The 23,068-nt window shown below is 37.3% G+C and overlaps 1 protein-coding gene across 13 annotated transcripts in view; it reads right to left on the bottom strand.

The window, feature by feature from the left end:
• The window catches only part of ARPP21 (cAMP regulated phosphoprotein 21), a 288,954-nt gene that overhangs the window by 151,012 nt on the left and 114,874 nt on the right, over positions 1-23,068 (bottom strand). The window contains exon 2 of one of the 13 annotated variants that reach the window (XM_051768564.1): positions 14,341-14,421. The exons of the other annotated variants lie outside the window; for them this stretch is intronic. The gene's annotated coding sequence lies outside the window, so the exon portion shown is untranslated. The remainder of the gene's footprint in view (positions 1-14,340; positions 14,422-23,068) is intronic. 13 annotated transcript variants of the gene reach the window in all.

The raw sequence follows: 23,068 nt of genomic DNA, 5'->3' as shown, positions 1-23,068 counted from the left end.
AGCAAACTTGATGATAGCTAGTAAAGCCATAAATATCTACACAACCATTTGAGAAAATCATCAGAATTAAAAAGCAGACAATATTTCAATGCCAGTCTCCTCCATGACTTTTATCAAACACCTCTAAGGAAGGTAGACAACAGCGGCCTCATGTCCAAAGCAAGATGCCATGCCAAGAGCTTAAGAAAATATAGATTTCCCAGTGATATAGGACTTTACTCACAAAGCATGAAGGTAGCATACCTTGTGGGTCCTCAAGATTAATGATTTATGCTGTTCATCTCTTCTGCATTACCTTTTACATCAAGAAAATGAACTATTTCAGACTTTCTTTGCCCTTCAATTCCTCCATGTTCCTGTCCTGTGTCCCATGCAGTCTCCTTCCTCATTTTCCTTTCTCTCTCTCCGTATTCATGCCGGAGGGCATATCATGATGAGGTTCTCTAATCAATCGTCTGACTCATTGCCTTATGGCAGAATATTGCCATGGTTAATGACTAATATGGCTGCAGGATTTCCAAATGTCATCTTATAAGATCTTACAGACTGCCTATTAACTATTTTTTAGCCTTGCCAGGATTAGCTGTGTAGCAAAATAAAACAGTATGATTTAGCACAGTAAACTCATTTCTTGGCAGCTGATTTCTATTTATAGGTACAGCCTAAATAAAACAGTACAGGACAAAGTATTTCTAAACTGAGAAATGCTCCATTTATGAACAGCTTTTCCTATGATACTCAAAGTGTTTATTTGCACAGTGAGTGACCAAACATAGTGGTTGAAACTTTCTACTTTTTGAAAGATGGCAACCGATATTTACATTCATGTAATGATTCATTATAAAAGAAGAAATCTGTGAAACTGCTGAGACAAATAGTTAGATGCATTGCGTTTGTTGATTTTTATTTATACATAGAAAATACTTTTCCCTCCAAATTACAATTTTGTGATGAGCTAAGGAGTGGCACAGTACATTTTTTCTCTGCATCTCCTGCGTCCCTGCAACTGAAGCTAATATTTGCCCTTTCAGTTAAATGTAGTTATGATATGATAACAAATTAGTTTTACTTTAGATTGACATGAAAGCAGCATACTTAATTTCAATAAGATGAATTTTTCACACTGATAAAAATTATCACAAAAAGCAGTAAGAATAATCACAGGGAGAATTGTAGATGATTTTAAAGTCTGACAAGATACAATCCTGATGATGCTTAAACATGTCTAGTATTATTTGCAGATACATACATTCTTTTCTTGCCACAGGCACATATACAGCATGGAACTACAAACATTCTCACCCTCTTGCCTTTTTCAAATTCCTGCACTGGTGTGAACAAAGAACTCCATAATTAGAGGATTTTGATACTTCCTCTGGGCAATCAACAGTTACACTCCTGCAGTTTGACCATTCCTGAAAATACAATAATATTCGACCAGTTCTCTTGCACAAAACTAATTTCAGCATTGACAAATTTCCCAGATATCCATTTATAAATACTTACTGACACCTTCTTGATCAACTCGTCTGGTCACCTTGCCACTGACGGTACAATAACATCGATGTGAAAGGAACATCCTCAGAGATACTGTGAGAAGGGTGAAGTGCCGAGGAGTGATATTTTTTTGCTGATCATTGTCAATGAATTAGCAAGAAGCATTATCTTGTGTGCAAAAGAACAGAGCCTACAGCTAGAGAAGGAGATACAACATCAAATTGTGAAGTGTACTATAAAGATTAGTATTAGAAAACTAATGAATAATGTCACAAGACCTTAAACTAGCTATTCTCATTGAGTCAGCTTGTTAGATCATCAGATTGCCCAGCTGAGAAACCTGCTCCCATTACTTGCGTGTTTGTGGTGTCAAACCCAATTAGTGTTTCTCCAGATGAATTTTCATTCATTAGAGTTGGAAAGCCAAATAGAAAAAAAGAGCCAGAGTGGAACTGAATTTGTTTCCCCTTCACGAGCAGAGTTTTCTCCGTATGTAGGTATCACAAATATGAGAAGCACACGCTGAAATCGGCTCTAATAACTGTCACAGCCCTGCAAGCTTTGCTTTCTCTAACACCTAGATTCTAGAACAGAAGCAGTAAGGAGCTCTACCATATTAACCTGAAAAATCCAACACAGCAGGAAAATTTCTACCTGTCTACTCAACCAGTGCAAATTCATGCCACTGATTTCATCTGAGCCTAATTTTTACCACCCATCTTTACAGGAGTGTTATACAACAGTGGCTAAGTTTTGAAATTGCTTGTTTCCTGCTCTGAACTATCTTAACCTCATGCAGTGCGCCTAATAAACTGCCACAGAAAACTGATGAAATACTAAGGCTGTTTGGTTGTCTCAGTTTTTAAGAGTAAATACTGCAGTCTTTATTTTTTTTATATCAATAAAATGCAAAACTTTCCAGATGTTGAGTTTGCAGTGACACTTGCTGTGTTCCTGAAGCATTATGAGGGGAACCTGTGAATTTTAAGTAGAGGCAATCAATAAAGTTTGAGAAATATTATATTAAAACTTATATCTTAAGCCCAAGATCCTGACAGAGCTGACACTTAGGACATACTCAGTCATCATCATTTTTATCATTTTTCCTACTCTGTGAAAAAACTACTGATCTTGTTTTGACTGTCAACTATACAAGTATACTATTAAACTCCTCATTTAATAAAATAAGCATTTTATAATGTGATTTAAAACTCTAGGCGCAATGCAGTCAACATCAAACAGTGGCTTAAATCTCTTGCACTAAAATTTAGATTTGTAATCAGAAGATTGGGGAAGGATTGTTTGGCTTTTAAAGCATCTGTGACTTATGATAGCAAAGGTTTTATATTCAAGAACATGCTTTAAAGTAACATGGGGTGCTGTTAAAGAAGCCTACTCCCTCCAGCTGAACTGAAATTAGGTTGATTTCCTTCAGTTTCTTAATGGACAGATAATCTGAATGTTCAGTTTTGAATCTGTTATACAATTGCTTCTTTATTCTGAGTCATTTGGTAACCTCCAAAAATAGTTCACTCTTCTTGAATTAGCAGCACAGTGTTATAGATCATGTAGACAGAAAAGCCTATCTCCTTGCTTCTGCATAGCCAATATGCTACAGGGCTCTCATATCAGAAAAGTCGTTGCAGTGTATCTTAACTCTAACAGATGTTACTGCTGGCCTCCTCCAGAGCCGGAAGGGAAAATAAAGGAAAGAAAAGCAATGGATCACAGGCCAAAACAATTGCTCGATTCCAACAGTAAAACACTATGTCCATGGAGGTGGACTGTGAGACAAAAATGTTTGTTCGGAGGCACCATAACTAATTTTTTTTCAGGTCAGTACCCAACAGGTAGAATAGAGGGTGATATCATTTTTGCAATAGCAAAACTATCTGTTTTGCAAAAAGACCCGATTTTTGATGGAATCAGAAGCTTTGAGTTCCAGCTTTTCCAGTGATGTCCTGCACGTAGGAGTCCAGGAACAGATAAAATCCATTTACCTGTTTTTCTGAAGTACTACTAAACTATTATGTGGCAGGTATTCTTCCAGGATTATTCACTCAGGTAAATTAGATTCTCATTTGTTTTGCTTTTTAACTATGTGATAGGTGTTGAGAGAATTAATTTCCAATAAAAAATAGCCTCAGCAAACTGGTGAAGCAAGAAATGGCAGCTGGAAAAATTACAGAAGTCCAAGGGAAAGTAGGTTTTAAAATATTATTTAATCAAAGGCAAACAAATCTGTCATGAAATTAGAAAGGACTTTCAGATGAATGACAAGTCACTGTTGTCAATCCAAGCTTTGCTGAGAAAACAAACCAATTTGAGAACAAAAAAGAGTGATGTGCTGGAATTTCACGCATACCATATAAACAGTCCATGCAACTAATGTACCAAAGATCAAAAAAAAATTTTTGTTGTTGCGGCTTGTGGAAAATCCTAGCATTTTCCATGTAATTATGCAGAAAAAGTAAACATACATGTCTCACATTCCCCTTTCTAATGTTCTGAGAAGGTCACAATATTAAGGGAATGTAATACTATGCATTTTCATTGAGAAGACATGGAATATTTTCTTCATGCATCTCAGGCCTTCCTGAAGGTGTTTGTTGTTATTATTTGATATCAGTTGCCATAAAGTTCCCGCCCCCAACTGTTCATTTTTGCAAAGGGCCTGCCATGAACTTTCATCTCCTTTTTTTTCAATTCTTCTGTCCAAAAGTATTTTGAAATAGAAGAAATCATACTCCATTTCTACCACTAAAACCAGGAGACCCTTCTCTGCTGGGCTGGCAGAAAAGATGGCTTAATCCTGGAATGAATTAACTGCCTCCCTCCAGGACAAAACCCAGCTGTGGGTTCCCTGAGAAATTTCTTCTCCCTCTAGATAAAAGCCTACAAAAATAAGATGTCTCCTGGGGTTTACTGTGCTAGGGTGGGGGAGGGGTGGGGGGGATGGAATTTTTTTAATTTTACTGCACTTATATTTCCTGTAGGGGAGGGGGCATTTGTGAAATGTGCATACATAGGCACAAGTAGAAGTCAGGGTAGCAGATCTGATCCTACCAGAATCCTATCTCTGATCCTGAAGTGCACAAAGGAAATAATGAAATAATTCTTTCTAAGCTCTTTCCTAGAACAAAACATGAGATATTTTTCCTTATCCATACAAATGGCCAAGATGCAAGTGCATGAATTTTGCTAACAATACCTCATAGAACTTAGCTGTCATGGCACAAAGTATTTATTTTCTAATGTTAAACATCCCCATTTATAAATTCCACCAGTGTTGTAATAGAGGCTCCTTATCTACCTGTTTTCCACCATTCAGTGCTTTTTATCTTTTTGTGTCACCTCTGAGTCTTCTTATTTCTATGAGAGCTTTCCTATACCTTCATTCATTGTTGTAGTTCTTTTCTGAAAAACCATCTAAACCCACAGTATCCTCTCTAAAATAAGGTGACCTGTTCTATACAGGTTGCTCCAGGTGAAAATGTATTTATGAGCCACGTAACAACATGTCAACACACTTGTCTTTACTGTTCACAAGCACCTTCCTAATGACTCCTAATTCATCACATTCCTAATACATCTTTTTAGCCACAAATGTACATGGCGTGAGTAATAATAATAAACCTTCATGTTTATGTCCCTTTTACCATCTTACTACTCTTAATGCAAAAATCCTGTAAGGGCTGGCTAGTAAACAAGAAAGATTTTTTGAAAAAATGCTAAGATTTCAACATTCCACTTCAAAACAAGGCTCTCAAATATTTAAAAAAAAAAAAAAAAAAAAGAGAGAGAGAGAAAATGTGCACAAACCACACAAAAAAGCTCAAATTCTCTCCCTGGGATCTTCACAGTCTTCTAGTGACCAGTAGCTCAGCTGTGGAGGATCATACCATGAATCCAGCAAAGCTCTCTGACTTCCTTTTCCTCTCTCTTCAGTGATAAAGACTAACAGATGATCAAGATGCAATTTCCTTTTTCAAGAACAGTTGTTTAATTCCTTCACAGACCTCCTACTGTTTTGTTATGGGGCATATACCCTAATTTCAACTTAAATATTTGGAAACAACGTTTTCTTTGTCTATATACCCATGTATATACATTAATATCAAATATGGTGAAACTGATAGTGCAGTAAGATTTGAGTTTGACCTTCATACAAAACATAATTGTAAGTGAAATAGTCAAAATGGCCTTTACTTAAAACAGTTTGTTTTGGAAAATTAGAAATCAGTGACATTCTTAACAGAAAGCTAACACCCATTCCTATAATCTGGTTGTATGCTAAATGTTCTTAATTTTGTAACTTTTTCACATTACAGTTTTCAATATTTTTCAATTTTTTCACTCTGTAAAGCAAAAGATGAAAGAAAAATGAACTCAGAGCAAAGACTGAGCTCTAGTGAAGCAGTTGATTGCCTCCAGAGAGGGTTATTGAGAAAACTCTGCTAGCTTTCAATTGTTTCATCAAAACTAAGTATTGCTAACTGAGACTTTAGAATCTTGTGTGTATAATCATGGTGTATGTATTAGGTAACCTTCATTTAAGGCTGAAGAAACATGTAAAACAGTTTAGGAAAAAACTTAGCATGAATCTATACTCATTTATTTTATTCATTTTATGATTTACTGAAACATATTCTTCACCAAAGGCAGTTAGTAATACAACTAGCAACTCAGTGGAGTGCTTATAGATATGTCTGAAGGTTGCAGCCTCCTAAAGGGATGTTCAGAGCTCCAGAATGAGAGCATTTCAAACAATCTCATTACGTTTTAGATAAAGGAGTTCATCTTGGTTTACTTTCTGATTTTCAACCTTTTTTTACAGGAGCACTTTGAAAGGCTTATGTATATATATATATACATACATGCGTATATGTACCTGCAAACACAGGCACAAGCATGAGGTAGAAGTTCCCCCTCTTTTTCTTGCTTAATCATATAATTCCAGCATTACCCAACCCTCTGGCACCATAGCATAGCACAGCACAGTACCTAATGCGGGAAAGATATTATCTTTTCCATCCAAAAAGAAGCCCTGGTTCTGTGGATCCCTGAGCACAGTAAGCACAGAACTGGGATTACTGTTCAGGGCTGGTGCTTCCAACACGTGACTGTGCAATGTCGTCTCTGAGACATGAAACACACTGTACTTAGTGGTGCTAACAGGCGGGCAGCACTCCTCCTAAACTCTCAGTAAATCTCTGCTAACACTATCAGCTGGAGGTCTTGTCATACATGTCACAAAAGTCTGGTCTTCCATCTCCTGCTTTAAAAGTCTTATTTCCTCTTTCAATAGAAAGTAAGCCACAGGCTTATGTAGGGTAGCAAACCTTGATGTATCAGACATAGAATGAGATTTAGGAGCGTGAGTCATGCTGATGGGAAGTATTTCTGGGCCTGCTTTTTGATAGCCTCCTCTTTTATTATTTATCTTTTAAAGAAAAAATTCACCATTTGTGAAACTTTACAAGAGCTTTAGCTTTCATCAAAGTTCCATCACATAGGAAATGTTAAAGATATTGATAACAGTTTTTCATATCTTTTAAATGAACTGCTTTGGCTTCAAACAGTCTCTGGTCAAATACATTTCTTGTATTTCCAGAATTAAAATGTGTTCAGATTTCTGAACTAAAAAGATGCAATCTGACTTGAAACTTAGATTTTTTTCATAATGTGTCAAACACAGAGATGTACACAGCTGTCTAATGCAGCTACAGCAGATAGCTGTATGCATACATTTTCAGTTAAATTCAAACTATTTTTTTTTCAGAATTGTGAGAAGCTGGAAAATTTACTTTGTGCCCAAATTTGCCATAAACAATGGCAGAGCCAAGAACTTATAATCTGGTGAGATATTCAATTGTTTAACTTTATAACACACTTCACTGGGATATTTCCTGAAAAATGCAGAAAAGCTCTCTGAAACTGTGCATCTCAGCTGGGTTTTTCCCCTTTTTATTTTGCTTCATGAAAGCAAGATAATATAAAGAAGCTACATACAAGGAGGCTGCTGAGTTATTGAACTGTCGGTTAACTTCTATAACGCATGACCTGAGAAAATAAATCTGTCAATATTTTGGCCTGCAGTAGTCAGTATGTAAGGCTGAAGTACATCCATTGTTGTATCATAATGCCTGATTGATGATTTCTTAACAACAAAACCATAGGCATCAATAAAGAGTTGGTCACAGAGATTCACAAAGAATAGACTTACACAAAAAACTGCTGTTGTGTCTTTCAATTTCTGTTATTGCCTGGTTTCAATATTATATCAAATAATGGCTTAATTTAAAACAGAATATAAAATAAGATACCTGTCCTAATCATCTCCATTATCTTACAAATAACATATTAAAATGTGTAATTTTTTTGCTGAAATCAGGATTTCTCTCTAGCTATTTTATATAGTACTTTAGTCCACCACTTAGTTTTATTTTTTACCAAAGTCTCTTTGGAAAGTTAGCAAGATTTTTTTCCTTTTTCCAGCAAGACAAATATCCTTCCTGGTCTTTACAATCCACTGCTTTCAATTGCTCATTATTACTGATGTTTTCTTAATCACAACTTTTTTTCAGTTCATGCCAAATTCCTTTTATTTGCCTAGGTGGGGTCATTACAATGGCCAGATGCTAAAATATCAACCCCCTCCATTAGGAACACCTACAAAATATTTTTTTTGGAAATTATTATCCTGGCACAGTGAAACGCAAGTTTAGGACTCAAAAGCACACACATACACAAAAGGATGCATACAAGATGTGGCAAGATGGTAACTGTATACTGAATGGTAATCAAGTATTTTAAAGATTCCGTAGTATTTTTCCATGCCTCTTCATCCATCCACAGCCTTTTCAGAAAACAGATGTTGCATCCAGAAGAGACTTATGAAACAAGAAACTAGGAAGAGTGGAGCAGTTGTATGAACCCTGCCATTATGTAGGTGCCACATGCTGGGGGAGGCACTGGAAAGAGGAATCACAGCTCGGAGGGGCTGAGGTTGTCAGCCATGGCTATGCAGCTGGGATACAATGGAGTAAGGCATGAAAGACACCAGCAGTGAACAAAGCTATAAAGATCTGTGTGAGGGAGGAGGCTTCACTGAGAATCCTGAACTCCCTGCGCTGAAGGAGAAGACCCAATGCATTTGTAACTGCGGAGTGAGGGGGAAAGGGCCAGGCAACTTTTCTTGACATCTTCCATACATATGAAGTGGAGGAGGGACAGCTTGATTGCCAGAGACAGAGAGGCAGTTAACAACAGAAGGAGAAAGCAAGATGCATGTATACCTCACATTTTCCCTCAGCTGTTTTAGAGCTAGTCTTTTCTAATGCCATTTGCCAAAATACCCAAATTCTTCATTTAATAATAAAAAACCACATTTTTCACCTTTCTATTGTACCACATGAGTTAAATATATCTGGTCAGAAAATGACCACTTTTTATTTATTTCTATCTTTCTGTGGTAAAATGACACCTCCCACACTCACATACACACAGTCTCCTGCTATTTAGATATAGTGTGCCCTAAAATGTTAATTAATACTGTAAAACTGGTTCACTTCCCTGAGCAACTGAAAAGCATTTTAAGCTGTGATATGGGGTTTTTTTACTTACTTGTTTTTACTTTTAAGAATGTTGTGACTAACTTAAGGTTGCAACTCCATTACGTAATTCTTCCAGTTTCATTTAAAATCCTAATTGTTTTAAGTGTCCCTTAAAGCATCATACACAGGAAAAATAAAGCAGAGAGAATACTACAATACTAGTACAGTAGGAGCATACAACTGCAGCATTTTATTTCTGACTTACCTACTAAGAATATCCACATATTTTTACTTCCCACCATGGCCTCTTAATTTCCAGTGTGTTTTTCTTTTTTTTTTAATTTACTGATTACTACATGCCATATTGTAGCACAACAGCGAGAAAGTGCTACATGAATTATGTATGTTGGTTTCAAAACCCCAATGAAAAAGACAGAAACAGCAAACAGTGTGCTTTGAGTGGTGATCTAAAGGTTACTTGATGTAGCTCACCAGTCTTGCCAAGAAGAGTAAGCCCCAAGGGAAAGGAGTATTGATAGCTGTGGACAGGAAGCCTTAAAGATGCTCTGTAGCAGAACAGCCTCCCCGAATTCAGTTCCAGCAGAAGAGGGGAGAAAAAACAAACTTGCTACAGATAAATTTCACTGCCAAGTGTCAGAGAGCGTCCAAGTAAGTTACAGTGTATCTGAATTGTGACAAAATAAAAGGTAAAAGGTGGTTTCACATAAATTGTGTATCTGAATGGGCCCGATCACTGCAGAACACCGTATACTGCCTAAATACAATCTGCAAGTTCCAAGGAAGGCCTACAGAAACTCAGAGATAGATCATAATTGCTCCCTCTGTCTCACACGACTAGGGAAGCCAAAGCTGTGTTCCATATAGGCTATATTTTTTGGCAGAGTCCCTAAGTAGGGACAAACAGACACCTAATCTGGGGCTGACTGAGAAGAGTTGGTCAATTCAAAATGAGTGGGAATGAACCAAATTTTGTGTGCTGCTGTTGACAGCAACCTCTACAGCTGTGAAGTCAGAGAAATGAGAGCTCCTAGACTATCCTGAGGTTGTGGTAAGGACTCATTGCTAAAGGCCAGTTTTTTAAGATCTTTAACAGAAAATCCAAATACTATTACATCCTTTGCATTACATGATTCCCACTGTTGAAAAACACTGCTGACAATTACTGTGGAGTCTCTCATATGGCTGAAAGACCATATTCAAACTAGGCTTGGCTGTGAAACTATGCAACACCCCGGTGATAAATGCTGGATCCTGTTATGATGTCAAACAATTCAGAATAAATGGAACTAGGACTTGTTGTCTAAATTGCTCAGAGATTTAACTAGAATGGAAAAGTAACTGTGGGGATTTTTGGTTGTTTTTACTTTACTAATCTTAATATCATTAAAATATGAAAATTCCCTAGAAAGAAATCAAGAAGGTTCAGTGTATCTTGTAAACTAGTCACTTTAAATCTTTTGCATGCATTCTCCCTTAGTCCCAAGGTAAACGTACACTACAGAGTTCAAGGAGCATCTGGATGATGCTCTTAGTCATATAGTTTAGTTCTAGGTAGTCCTTTGAGAAGAAGGGAGTTGGACTCTGTGCTCCTTATGGGTCCTTTCCAACTCAAGATATTCTATAATCCTGTGTTTACTATGAACTTTAAAAACACAAATAAAATGTAATCGTATTAATGAATATTTGTACTATAGGCAATAGCAGACCATCAGAGAGCATGTCAGATACATGGACCTTCTGCACTATCAGGTCTTATGCAAAGAAATAGTTTCTCAGAAGAGGTGCTAACAGAAAATAAAACAATTTAATTTTACATTTTTTTTTTAATATATTGTCCTTGTGAAACTCTTTTTCCTCCTAAGTGTTTTCAGTTGTCAAAAAATTGCATTGTAAAATCCTGGCTCTGCTTTTCTTTGACTTGGCTTCTCAAACATTCTTCATATGACCAAAGATGGCTTTCTGTGTCATAAGAAAAGACAGTTATTGGGGGGGGGGGGAAACCACCTAACAGCAGCTTTGGCTTACTGGTGATATCTATATACTGCCTGCTGTTTCTTGTTGACCTGGGTTTTTTTCCTGCTTATCACTAGACCCAGTGGCAAAAAATACTCAAACAATCCTGACTGGGAATTAAAACAAACTTATGTGTCACGTGCAGGACAATATTACTCAAGGCTCTTTCTCTAAAAGGGACAAGCTATTATCACTCCTGACATATCAACCCCTGCTTTGCTTGCCTCCCTAGATTACAAACAAAATTGTAATTGTCCTAGATTTTTTATCAAGTTCTGACACATTCCCACAAAAGAAATTAGAAATGTGTAAAAGGAAGAGAGGATTCAGAAGCTCCAGATGAAAATGCAGAATAACTTTGTTTGCTGATTTATATTGTGTTTGAATTACTGTTTCCTTGGAAAACCAAAAACTTTAGATTACTCAATAAATTGAGTAATCTGGACACATCTGGCTATAAGAACCCAACATTCTGAGTACCAATAAGCTATCTGTTGTTTAATAAAAGTAGAAGGCTCTTTGTAGTTCGAAGGAGCTAAACAAGATTTTGAGCTTAGACTGGGTGACAAGGTGTCATGGTTTAACCCCAACCAGCAGCCAAGCCCCACACAGCTGCTTGCTCACTCCCACACCAGTGGGATCAGGGAGAGAACTGGAAGGGTAAAAGACAAAAAACTCATGGGTTGAGATAGAGGAAGTTTAATAAGTGAAGCAAAACCCATTCACACAAGCAGAGCAAAACAAGGAATTAATTCATTGCTTCCCATGGGCAGGCAGATGTTCAGGCATTACCAGGAGAGTAGGTGCCCATCACGTGAAGACAAAGAGCATGACTTGGGAAGACAAACACCATCACTCCAAACATCCCACTCTTCCTCCTTCTTGAGCCCCCTTTATATACCAAGCATGCTGTCATATGGTCTGGAATATCCTTTTGGTCATTTTGGGTCATCTGTCCTGGCTGTATCTGCTCCCAACTTCCCATGTGCCCCCCAGCTTCCTTGCTAGTGGCAGTACATAAGGCAGAAAAGGCCTTGGCTCTGTGTAAGCACTGCTCAGTAATAACAAAAACATTTCTGCATTATCAACCCTGTGTTCAGCATAAATCCAAAACATAGTCCCCTGCTAGCCACTTTGAAGAATATTAATTCTACCTCAGCCAAAACTAGCACACAAGCTTAAGCACTTCATAAATTTATTAATCTTTTGTGATGCTCTCCAGCCAATAACATACCCTCCAAGACTGTCTCCTTAACTCTGACTTGACACAGGAGGTAACAGAGAACCTGAACTTTGCACATCTGCTTCGTTTTATGCTTTTATTTCAAATCATGAATTTTCTTTAACACCACATACTGCATGTTCCTTTGTGTTGCACCACAAACTGAACTCCAAAATCACATGAACAAACCCACTCCCTGGATAAACTACTTAACTATTTCTTGGATGCTCAGCACATCCAAGTGACTAAATGCAAGCATATAATATTTTTGCCAAAAGTGCAGCTCAGGGAAAGAAAAACTCAAGGAAAGAAAGAGACAGAGTTATCAGTCACATCTTGCAGTGCAGCATGATTATGCACTTTTATCATGGACAGCAAGATTACTTGTAATTAAAACAGTTTATTACAAAGCAACCTACAGCAGAGATGGAGCAGGTTCTAGTCTTCGTGTTTAAAAGAAAGGGTAAGTTTGTACTACTTCTTTTTCTTTTCCAGATAGAACAGTAAATTTCATTTAGAAAAAACAAGTGATGCTGACAAGTAACACGTTAGAAACTCTCCATGAAGAGTCACAATTAGGATAAACCAATAAACAAGGCAAATGATGGTCATTCTTACAGGGAAATAATCTTGTTCTTATGGAAAACTTTTCTGCAATTACAGATCATTCTGCCTGATGACAGCCATGTGATAAACTTCATAGTGTTATATATAGCACGCTCAACTCCACTTTATTGATCACCTCACTCTCATGGCTACTCCTAACCCCCTGCTTTCTTGGCCTGTGCAACTTCAATTTACTCCCTTTATGAGAACACATTAGTCAAGAGATTTTAAACCCATGGTCACATACTGCTGCTTTGCAGATTCTTTGAACCATAGAACAACACAGATGGATGGTACTTACTTTGTGAGTAGCTGTTCAGTATTTAATTTCTCATCAGTGCTAGTGGTTCAGCTTCATGCTTTACTCCTTGCTCCGAACATAACAATTTACTTATAGACTTTTTGGCACATACCACTAAAGCATTCATGCAGTTTTGGAAATACTACTTTTTCTTTTCAAAGATCTGGGGGATTAAAAAGCGGTACTAACTCCACTACATTCCATGTAATTCCATTACAGGAATTGAGGCTCAGATTTGAAAAAAATATAGGCTAAAGAGAGTTTAAATGTACCTAGCATTCAATGGCATCGTTTATGTCCAAAGCATATCTCTCACAGATTTCACTTGATGCTGAGATCTCAAATGCTCATAGAGATCAGACCCTCAAATTTCTGTTAAAACTTTTCATTCCCAGTTGAAAGACTGGTTTCAGTGAGGTGTTGCTGCAGTTGAATTTGAGTCTTTCTGCCTCTTATCTCCCAGTTACTGCAGTTTACATGGAAGTTACTATGCCTTCAGCTGGAAGGGAGTAGGTGACCACATGAGCATTGTGACTCTTATTCAGTGTAATGTAGAAAAGACTCATTGGATCCATTACAGAAGCAACCAGTGGCACAGTACTGTAACTTTCACGTGGTCAGTGACCATATTTCTATTGAGGGGACATTTTCTGCTTTAAGGCAACAGTTTGTTGAACTATTCAAATGGGACCTGTAAAAGCTTTTCTGCCTTTCTCTTATTTTAATATTGTATCAGAACAACACAGCAGGAGCAAGGAAAAAAAGCCTTCAGGAAAGCATTTCACTATGATTATTTTCTTCCTCCATTTGCAGTTCCCCTGTACAATCCCTAATTTCATAACAGGTGAAGCAGGGGATCTATAGATAAGCAGCATCCTTAATTGCACAGTTTGCATTTGTTGCTGTATCAGAACTTTTCTTTGCAATGGAAGAAGCATGGGTCTAGAGGGAAAAACATCATGCAGTTAAAGTCTATTTTGCAAAGAGTAAATTATTTACATGCAGAGCGGGGAGAGGCTAATTAAAGTGACACAGGCAAAACTAATTCTGTCATTTCCTAGTGGAGGTCTAATAGGTTAGTATTGCTAAGGTGCAACAAAACTAAAAGGGAATTAAACACATACTTTGCTGGGATAGGAGGAACTCCACGGAAGTTTCAAAAAGCAAAGCTTGCGTCCAAGGTCCTTGAAGAACGTCTTCAGGTTCTAGAAATAATACATTTGCATGCATTCAAGTGTCATGCTGTGCTGAAAGCTCCTGATTGTAGCCCTGACTTCCTTCTCATCCAGCTGGACACCCTGTCCCATCATCATTCTCTCTGCATAGCTAATCACAACCGTCAAACCCAAAAATTATTATAGATCCATTGCTCTTCCTTGCTATCCTAATCTTCATCAAATCTCAAGTCTAATGTGCTTATCCTGACACACCTTAAGGTACACAGACCAATTCCATTTTTATAGTTATTCCTGGTCTTTTCCCTTTTATTCTAATCTCTTTTTCAGCTTTGCCTGCAGACTGATTTCTCATCATCTAGACTGAACCCCCACTGGCTCCCATTCTGTCACTGCTAGTGATCCAGAGAGTCCCACCCAGGTCCCCTAACACCTTCTTTAGTAGATGGGGACCAAGACCCACCTTTCTTGTAATTTGAAATATGCCCAGAGGACAGAGCTCTAGTTAGGACAGAGGCCTGTATATATCAAATTATTTTTTTCTGAGAAAAAAAAAAAAACAGAATAAAAATGGCTTTTTTTTTTGTTAGAGGGATCAAAGTAAATTGGTCAAACAAAGTACCAAGAGATGTGAACACAGCTGTTTGCTTGTCAGTGACTTGACTGATGAACCATTTCAACAAAATTAAGACCAACTGCAAATCTGTGCAGATAATTAAATATATTATAGGCAGCACCACATGCTAAAGAGCTGATAAAACACACATACCATGCTCTTGAGAAAGCCATGACTTGTAAAAGGCCTTCATGAGAAATATGGCACATATGATCTGTGCATGTCAGATAGTTTCAGATATTAACATTGAGAGCCAAAACCTCTGTGCAGCATATTATGACACCCCCCCAAAAAACCACTACAAGGGCCAGAAAATCAATAGTCCATTGGTATTTCCTTAACAGATCCACAGTACTGCCAAGACTGGCTGCTAAAACTCACTATACAGCTTTGGACAGCTAAATTATTTAGAGAATTTAGCTTACAGAATGTTGTGAAAACATGAGGAAAATTAGCTACTAGAATTAAAAGAAATCTCTACTGCACATATCTGAGCAGTAATTACAAAACATGTGATTTTAATGGATGCTTATGGGAGGAACAAAAATGCACATCTCCAAAACTACACCTATTTTCAAAGATCTGATTCAGGTTTTGGGGGAAGTGGGGCTTTTCAGGAAAGTCTGTTAGAATGGTTCCTCTGCTTGCTTGGCTTTAATAAGAAAAAAACAGACACAGCTTTAGCCTACATTTATTCTTAAAAACAGGTGGATGGCTGAATGAAATTTCAATGAAATTTCACCCAAAACATAAACTTTGGAACATTTCTATCCAGAGAATGGCAGAGGATTAGGCAGATCTATAAATAACTGAAATAAGAGAGGGTTTTATTTAGATGATGTTGTCTTTGAAAGGGTGGTGTCTGGCTGTTCTACCTGCTCCACCTACAGCAGTATCTGAGTAGATGACAGTGGCCATGTCTCAGCTATCAGAGTTGCCTACCACATGGTACAAGAAATATAGTTTCTGAAGAAATACTGTGACCATTTTATGCTGGTGCTCTGAGGGTTGTACTAGAGAAGGTGTTGCAGATATTAGAAATTTGATTTCTGCTACCTTTTTTTGTTTGTCATCAGATGAAGATGATATAAATGTTCACCCTTTATATTCCATGAATTTGTGTGTAGACAACAACCTAGTGCAGAAGTCTTTCTCCAAGTCTTGTTTCCATCCTGCCTTATTCATGATCTGCATCTACGTATGTTTATATACAGATCTGTCTCAAGCACTGTCTAAAGATATTTGTTTCAAAATGCCGGTTAGGTCCAAAGCCTCATATTCTGCAAACATCCTGAATTTGCTGAATTAGAAAGTAATTGCATCTTAATATGATATTTAATACTTAAGAATTCAGCCTTGCTCTTCAGCCTTGAGGGTTGTAAGCAGGTGCTTGTAATCTTAGCAGAAGGAGGAAATGTCAGTAGCCTCTGTGCCACATGACTGTGTGCTCCTCCTTCCTCCCCAGGTTGGAAGGGGATGCTGCTGGTCACTGTGCCAGGGTGGCATGCTGGGTCCAGTCAAATTAACTGGATTTTTCACCCCAAAATAGCTACCAGAGCAAGATTTTCTTTGCTCTCTGACTGAAGAGCAGAACTGAAATCTAGGTTCATTTGAGAATTCAGCCTGAATGTCAAGTGTTTTTGAAAATTTGACTCACAGGGTATTAGCGCTGTAATATGCCAGTACTGGATATTTAAAGTGCTGTTAAATTCCTTATTTTTGTTCCTGCTTGAGGTAACTATAATAACAATAATAAAGCATACAAGATCTGACCGTTACTTATCAATGAATAACAACTGTAAAATAACTGCAGAGACCTATCAGGAAACTCCATTTAACTTCAGAAGCCGTAACAGTGCTGGATTAGCACTTTACATTGAATGCTGCAGTGATAGCATAAAACCTTCCTAACCAGTTATCTAGGGTCAGCCTTAATGGTACCATAAAATTTCTTCAACACAAGGCAATTTTTGCTTCCTGAGAACTATTTAAGTTTGCTTTAAGTGCATTTATATATCTGAGTATGTAATGAAAATAAATTAGTAAGAAAAACATACTTGCCCAAATGCACTACAAAGCCTTAAATTACTTAGTAGTCTGATAAAACACTCTTAATTCAAGGAAACATTTTAGAATAGAGGAATGAATACATATAAAGTACCAGCATATCCATATATACGCTGCAAATATGTATTTATATGTATAGCTTATATGTATGTCCTCTTGGTAAGTTTGAACTGACTTTTTCTCTTCAAGCCAAATGTAACTTCATTGCCACGTATGAAGAACAGTGCCCAGCCTCTTAATGTTTCAGGATGTAATAGATATTTCCATGTGTTAACAAGTAAATTTGTTAATTAGTTTCTAAATGAAAATATAATTTGAAATGGATCTTTCAGTAAACTTAACATCTCACAATTACCTGTTGCCTTGTCCCAAGGGATTTTGATAACATAACAATGGAGAGATTTTGTATTTCCTGTACAATTAATACTCAGATGCCTTTTGCTTTGTCTACCTAGCTAGTTTGAAATGGTCATTTTCTTTCCATTACTCTCCATTTCTAGGGGTTTATTTTTCACTATGAGACTACTAAAAAGCAGGCTAACTGTAATTTCAGTCTCTCTAGATTGACATAGAAAGTAATTGTCATTTTGTAATGGGTATCTTAATAAAGGATAATGATTGCATGTTAGCTAAGGACGATCTGATTTAAAACAATGGCAGAAATGTGCCATTATGAAAACAGGAGCTTCTCTCATGCTTCCAGAGGGGAAAAATCCCCAAACAAATAACAAAACATCAGCCTCTGCAGAAAGATATTTAGCTACATGAGACAAAGATTTTTCTATATTTTATTGTTAATTCTTAATCTTTGTTATAAAAATAAAACTGGTGATGACAAGACTTAGTGAAAAAACTATGTACAAAGACACCATTGCACTGTACTGCAGTCTAGTGTCCGTGAATATAGGAGTCTTTAATTTCTTCATCTCTCTTCCTTTCAGCATATCCTTAAATGAACAAATCTTTTATCTAATGCACAGATGGTGCAATGAATCTGTGACTAGAGTTCTGCTTTGATACAATTGCTGACAGTCACAATTTAAAAACTTACCAGTGCATCAAATGATCCTAAAATCTATAAAAGCTTTTTCTCTGTAGAACAGCAGCCTTTGCTACCTCCACAAAGAAAAGATCTCAGTAGGAAGAGTTGTAGGCTTTCACTTTTGAGAAAATACACTGAAGACCAAATTAAATGATCCCTCTGTCAGTTGTCTCTGTAAACAAATGCACATTAAGAAGTTCATTATACCTTAATGGCTGAACACTGAAGAGATGAGAAAGTCACATGCAATAAAAGGAAACAGGTGCCTTCCCAACAGTAGGTAGCTTTTATTTCTGTCACCAGTACAGGTATTTCAGCCACCATAGTTCTTACTGGAAATATTTCTTCACTTTAATCTCCATCATGCTGGGGCATTGGGATATAGCAAAAGCAGGAACTCTTGTTATTATTTTAGTAATGTATGGTGGAAGATGCCTTTGAATTTACACAGAGAACACTGGAGATGCTAACAAGATGAAACATGAAGGATTTTCCAGATATTTAACTATTAGCTCTGTCTCTTTTAAAAAAGTTAGGAGAAATTAAATTTTAAATTACTTCTTTTCTCCCTCCACTGAAAGCAAAATTATTGAATTAAATACTAATTCCCATCACTCATAATTTGGAAAAAAAAAAAAAGAAGGTTAAGAGGAACAGAAGAAGAGTTACAAGCTTACACGAGCAGTTAGGACTCATGGGCTTTCCAGCTGACATATAATCCACCTAAATACCCTCAAATACTAAATAGCTTCAGAGAAGTCAGGCTTGAGCGGAGAGCTCACAACATTTAAGCCACAAAGCCATCTCTGGGACCACAGGTCCACTTGACTCTCTTCAGCACGCTGCAAATTCTATCAAATGAAGTTTCCAACTAGAGTTTCTGAGGTTGGATTCAGATAATTCAGAGAGGCCAAGTTCACCATTCTGTGAATGCTCTTTGTAGCTCTAATCCCTCCAAACCAACCTGAGCTCATTTTCAATTTCATGGGTCCAATTGGCTCATGCAGCTGAGCTTTAGAAAAGTCTGTGAAGTTGAAAATTGCCATTCTGCTGAACGCCTGCAAGTATAATGATATATATTTCTACCTTTCTACAGAGAGATGTTACACATATTCTTTGCATATCAGCCAACCTGTAAACCATAAACAATGAATTTTTTGTTCCAAGGAATTCATGCTTCTGTTTTTTAATATATATTTTATATTTAGACACAACTCCAACACTTAAGCTCCCCAATAAATAGAAGCCAACATTCAGTACGCATAAAATCAAATATGAGGCTGAAAGGAAAACAATATAATTAATTTTTTTATTGCCTATTCATATCTCTCTATCCCTCCATTATTCCATCAGTAACTTTTTATTATCAAATGATGTCTTCAAATAAATGTTCAACTTTTTTTATTCATATAAATCCCCACTGACTAGCAATGATATTTCCTTCTGTTTAGCATTTAGATAGTGCTGTAAATATTCTGTTATATATGACATTAACAAATCTAAAATATTTTCTTTTAAAACTGAAGGCCAAACTTCTCTTTCAGCATGCTTGTGTGACCAGTCAGATAATGTGATTGCATTGCCTTCATGCTGTCTAATGACATTCCCTTTCTTCTCTTTACTCTCCACAAAACTGATAAATTCCTCCTGGCCACTGGGACAGAGCTCTCAGGCTTTTAGGGTCCTACAAATTTCATAGATAAGGGCAGGTAGGCAGAGCCCAAGCCACTGCTCTTATTGAGGAAAACACAGGTAAAAGTTGTCTGTTGTTCAGTGGCCAAGCAGCCGTGCATGACATACTCTCAGCTAGCCCCAAACACATCTCTTTCTTCCCTGCTGGGAGCACCGGAGAGGACAGACTGGGCACTTTGGGGATGAGGCAAGCAAACAGAGAATAAAATACAAAATTCAGAGCAAAGCCATTCTGCTCTTCAAGGTCTAAGGAATTTGCTGTAATAATGAACACTTCAGGCTCAATCTTTCTATTTTTGAGTTAGTACGGGTGCTGTTAGGAAGTATAGAATACTTTTAAATAAATTTAAAATAAATAGAAATTAATCCATATTTTGCAAGGATGGGGTGTGCTATAGTCTAACGCCGATCTCTTCTCAGGAAGGAGATCAGAGTACTGGCCTCATGTACTTCTGCCTTTCCCCTGTACTGTCCCACCATGTCTGCAGTCAACTGTCATGGGGCTCAGCCCTGGGATTAGACCCCTTGGGCATCTGTCGTGTATAGCCCACACCCCTCATGGGCTTTCTCTGTGTGGATCCTTTAGGCTGCAGCGGACATGTCCTAAGCATTTTCCACACCTCATCTTGCTCACATCCAGCCTCCAGAAACCACTAAGGTGCAGAACTCTGGATTTCTCAAGCTAATCTTCTTGTGATGATGAGAAAAAGCGCCGATCATGGGCTTAATAAAGAGTCCCTCAGTCACATCTTAGTCTTGAAGCCCCCAGTTAGAGATATCTGGAAAATATATAGTCTGTCTGAAAGTACTCATCAGCCTTACTTCTGTGCCTTCTTCTACCCTGTGATAGCCCAGGTAAGCCTGCACTAGTTGGATCCAATGACCACAGTCTCAGTCTGGTCTTCAAACTACCAGTTTTTGACACAGTCCCTTCCACAAGCCTGCTAGAATTCCTTTATTATTTATGATGCGACATTCTTATTTTAATTTTAAAAAAAGTTTGCCTACAGACAGGCAATACACACTTCAGTGCTAAAAATTTGGATGTGTTTACCAAAGAGTAACTTATTCTGAAACATAAACTTCTTTACTTTTTGTTTTCCTTGACAGCTCCCTGATTAAACTAAGTATTCGGGGAACCAGGTCGGTATACAAGTCATGAACAAGTCCAATTTGAGCTTAAATTTGGTTGCCAGTAAATATCTTTAAAAATCAGTCTTACTAAAAGCAAAGTGAAAAAAGCACACTATTTTTTCAGAAAAGGAAATAAAAGCTCAACTAACAAAGTCACATAGAAGTAAATTAATTGTAATACCCTTCTTGAACTTCAAAGGGAATCTTTTCCAAATTAGGTCAGACCAGGAGAGAAGGTTAATGCCCTATATGGTATTTCTAATATTTTTTGTGGATCTTTATGACTTAGGCTGTTATAATTGCTTTTGAAAAGCGTCTTTTTACCCTGACAGACAAGTTGTCAAGACTTGAAGAGAAGCCAATAACTTTGACACTAGCTTATCATAGGGATATCTCTCATACCACACTGTCAATATTATTATTCTATACAAACTATTACAGAAGTGAGAGAAGAAGGTGACACAAGAGAAGAATATGTGTAGAAATATTAAATAATAAACCGGTATTTGTAAAAGCTTTGAATAAAGAAATGCTGAGGGGAATCTTTCATGTGCTAATGGGACAATCAAACTTCCTAAGACACAAATTCAGTTTCTTTACAGTTATAATCTGTAAAGGCCTTACTCCCACTCCCAGTGGATCATTGTGCATTTTCAAACTTAAACACAGTTTTCAGACATCTGAGCAGACCAGGTCAACGTTAAGACTCTTCTGTTGTTAAGAAATTCTCAATGTCTTAATTTCAGCTTTCTTAAGAGAAAGATTTTTTGTGTTAAAAGAAAATTCTAGAGAATAGAAGTTGGAAGCTTGTAATTTCCTTTTTGAAATTCTGAATTCGTTACAAGTTCCCATGGGTTTATTCAGAAATGGATTCTAATTATTGGCATGTTGTAGTATTACACTCTGAGATGATAACAAAAATGTTTCTATTTTTATATCTTTAAAGCCAGTCACTACTTAGTGCTAATCATAATACTTAATATCCTTTTTTGTCTCAAAGCTTTTTCTGTTTTAAAATGTTTTCTGTCTGTATAGTAATGAAACATTTTAATCTAAGACAAGGCAACCAACATGGACATGCAAAGTTAATGCCTTAAATTCTTAAAGAGGACATAACCATAACATCAGGCCTGGATGTATCATTAATAAAAACATTATCACAATAAAATGAAAAACAAAAACATTACAAAATTGTGTTTTGAATAACAGTATTAGGATGGATAGAGTTCACAAAAAAAAAATCAGAGACTGTGATATTAATCTACAAATTGCCATAGAAGCTGTTGTCTCTGCTTTTTCAAGAGATGTTAGACAGTGATTCATTAATCTTGGATTTACTGTCCACACCTCAGTCATTTTCCCGTGAGAGCTCCAAGTTTGCTGCTTGTAAGAAGAGATGTTAGGGACAATACATTTCAGTCGGAATGGGCAAACCTGCCTGTATAAGGCAGCTGATAGGAGCAGAGTGGGCACCCTGCTCTGTGCCAGTGGCTGCCAGGGACTTGGTTGTGCAGCCAGGAAAGACCCAAACATATCAAACAGTGACAGTGCCACTGGAGCTTCCTGCATTTCACTGGATTACTGCTTTGTGCCTGTTTCAGTGTGGTTTGACAAATGCTTTTCCTCTGTGACAATTCCCTCCTTGCAAGTTAGAGGCACGCTGCTCTCTCCTAATTCACTGCTGATGGTGGGAACTTGAGGCACTACCCTTGTAAACCACCTAGTCACAGCAATTCATTAAAAGCTGACCAGATCACCTCTTCCTGTGCTCCACCTCTAAAACATAAACTCTCTTGATGGATTTTATTACATGCTGTAAACTTGACCAATCTTCACTTCCCCCCTGTGCTCAGTGTTCTGCAGCATTTCACCTCTCCGGGGGAGGGGAGAACGGGGAGCACACTCTAATGTGGTTTGATTTAAATTATTACCCTGGTGCACACTTTCTTTGAGAAGCTATTTTCCCTGCCTGTTCTAACTGCTGAGCACAATCACTACAGCTCAATTATTAAAGAGATTCTAAAAATAGTGCCATGCAAAGCTGTCTACATAGAAAAATCATTCAAACGCAGAAAGAGACAGATCCTGGGCAGTGATCTTTTACAGTTATTAGCTTCTTAAGTCTA

This window comes from Manacus candei, unplaced genomic scaffold, assembly GCF_025592945.1.
Source record: "Manacus candei isolate 608988 ecotype Guabito, Panama unplaced genomic scaffold, ASM2559294v1 h1tg000095l, whole genome shotgun sequence".
Taxonomy (NCBI): Eukaryota; Metazoa; Chordata; class Aves; order Passeriformes; family Pipridae; genus Manacus; species Manacus candei.
The sequence above is the reverse complement of the archived record's forward strand: the minus strand, read 5'-3'. Positions and strand labels throughout refer to the sequence as shown.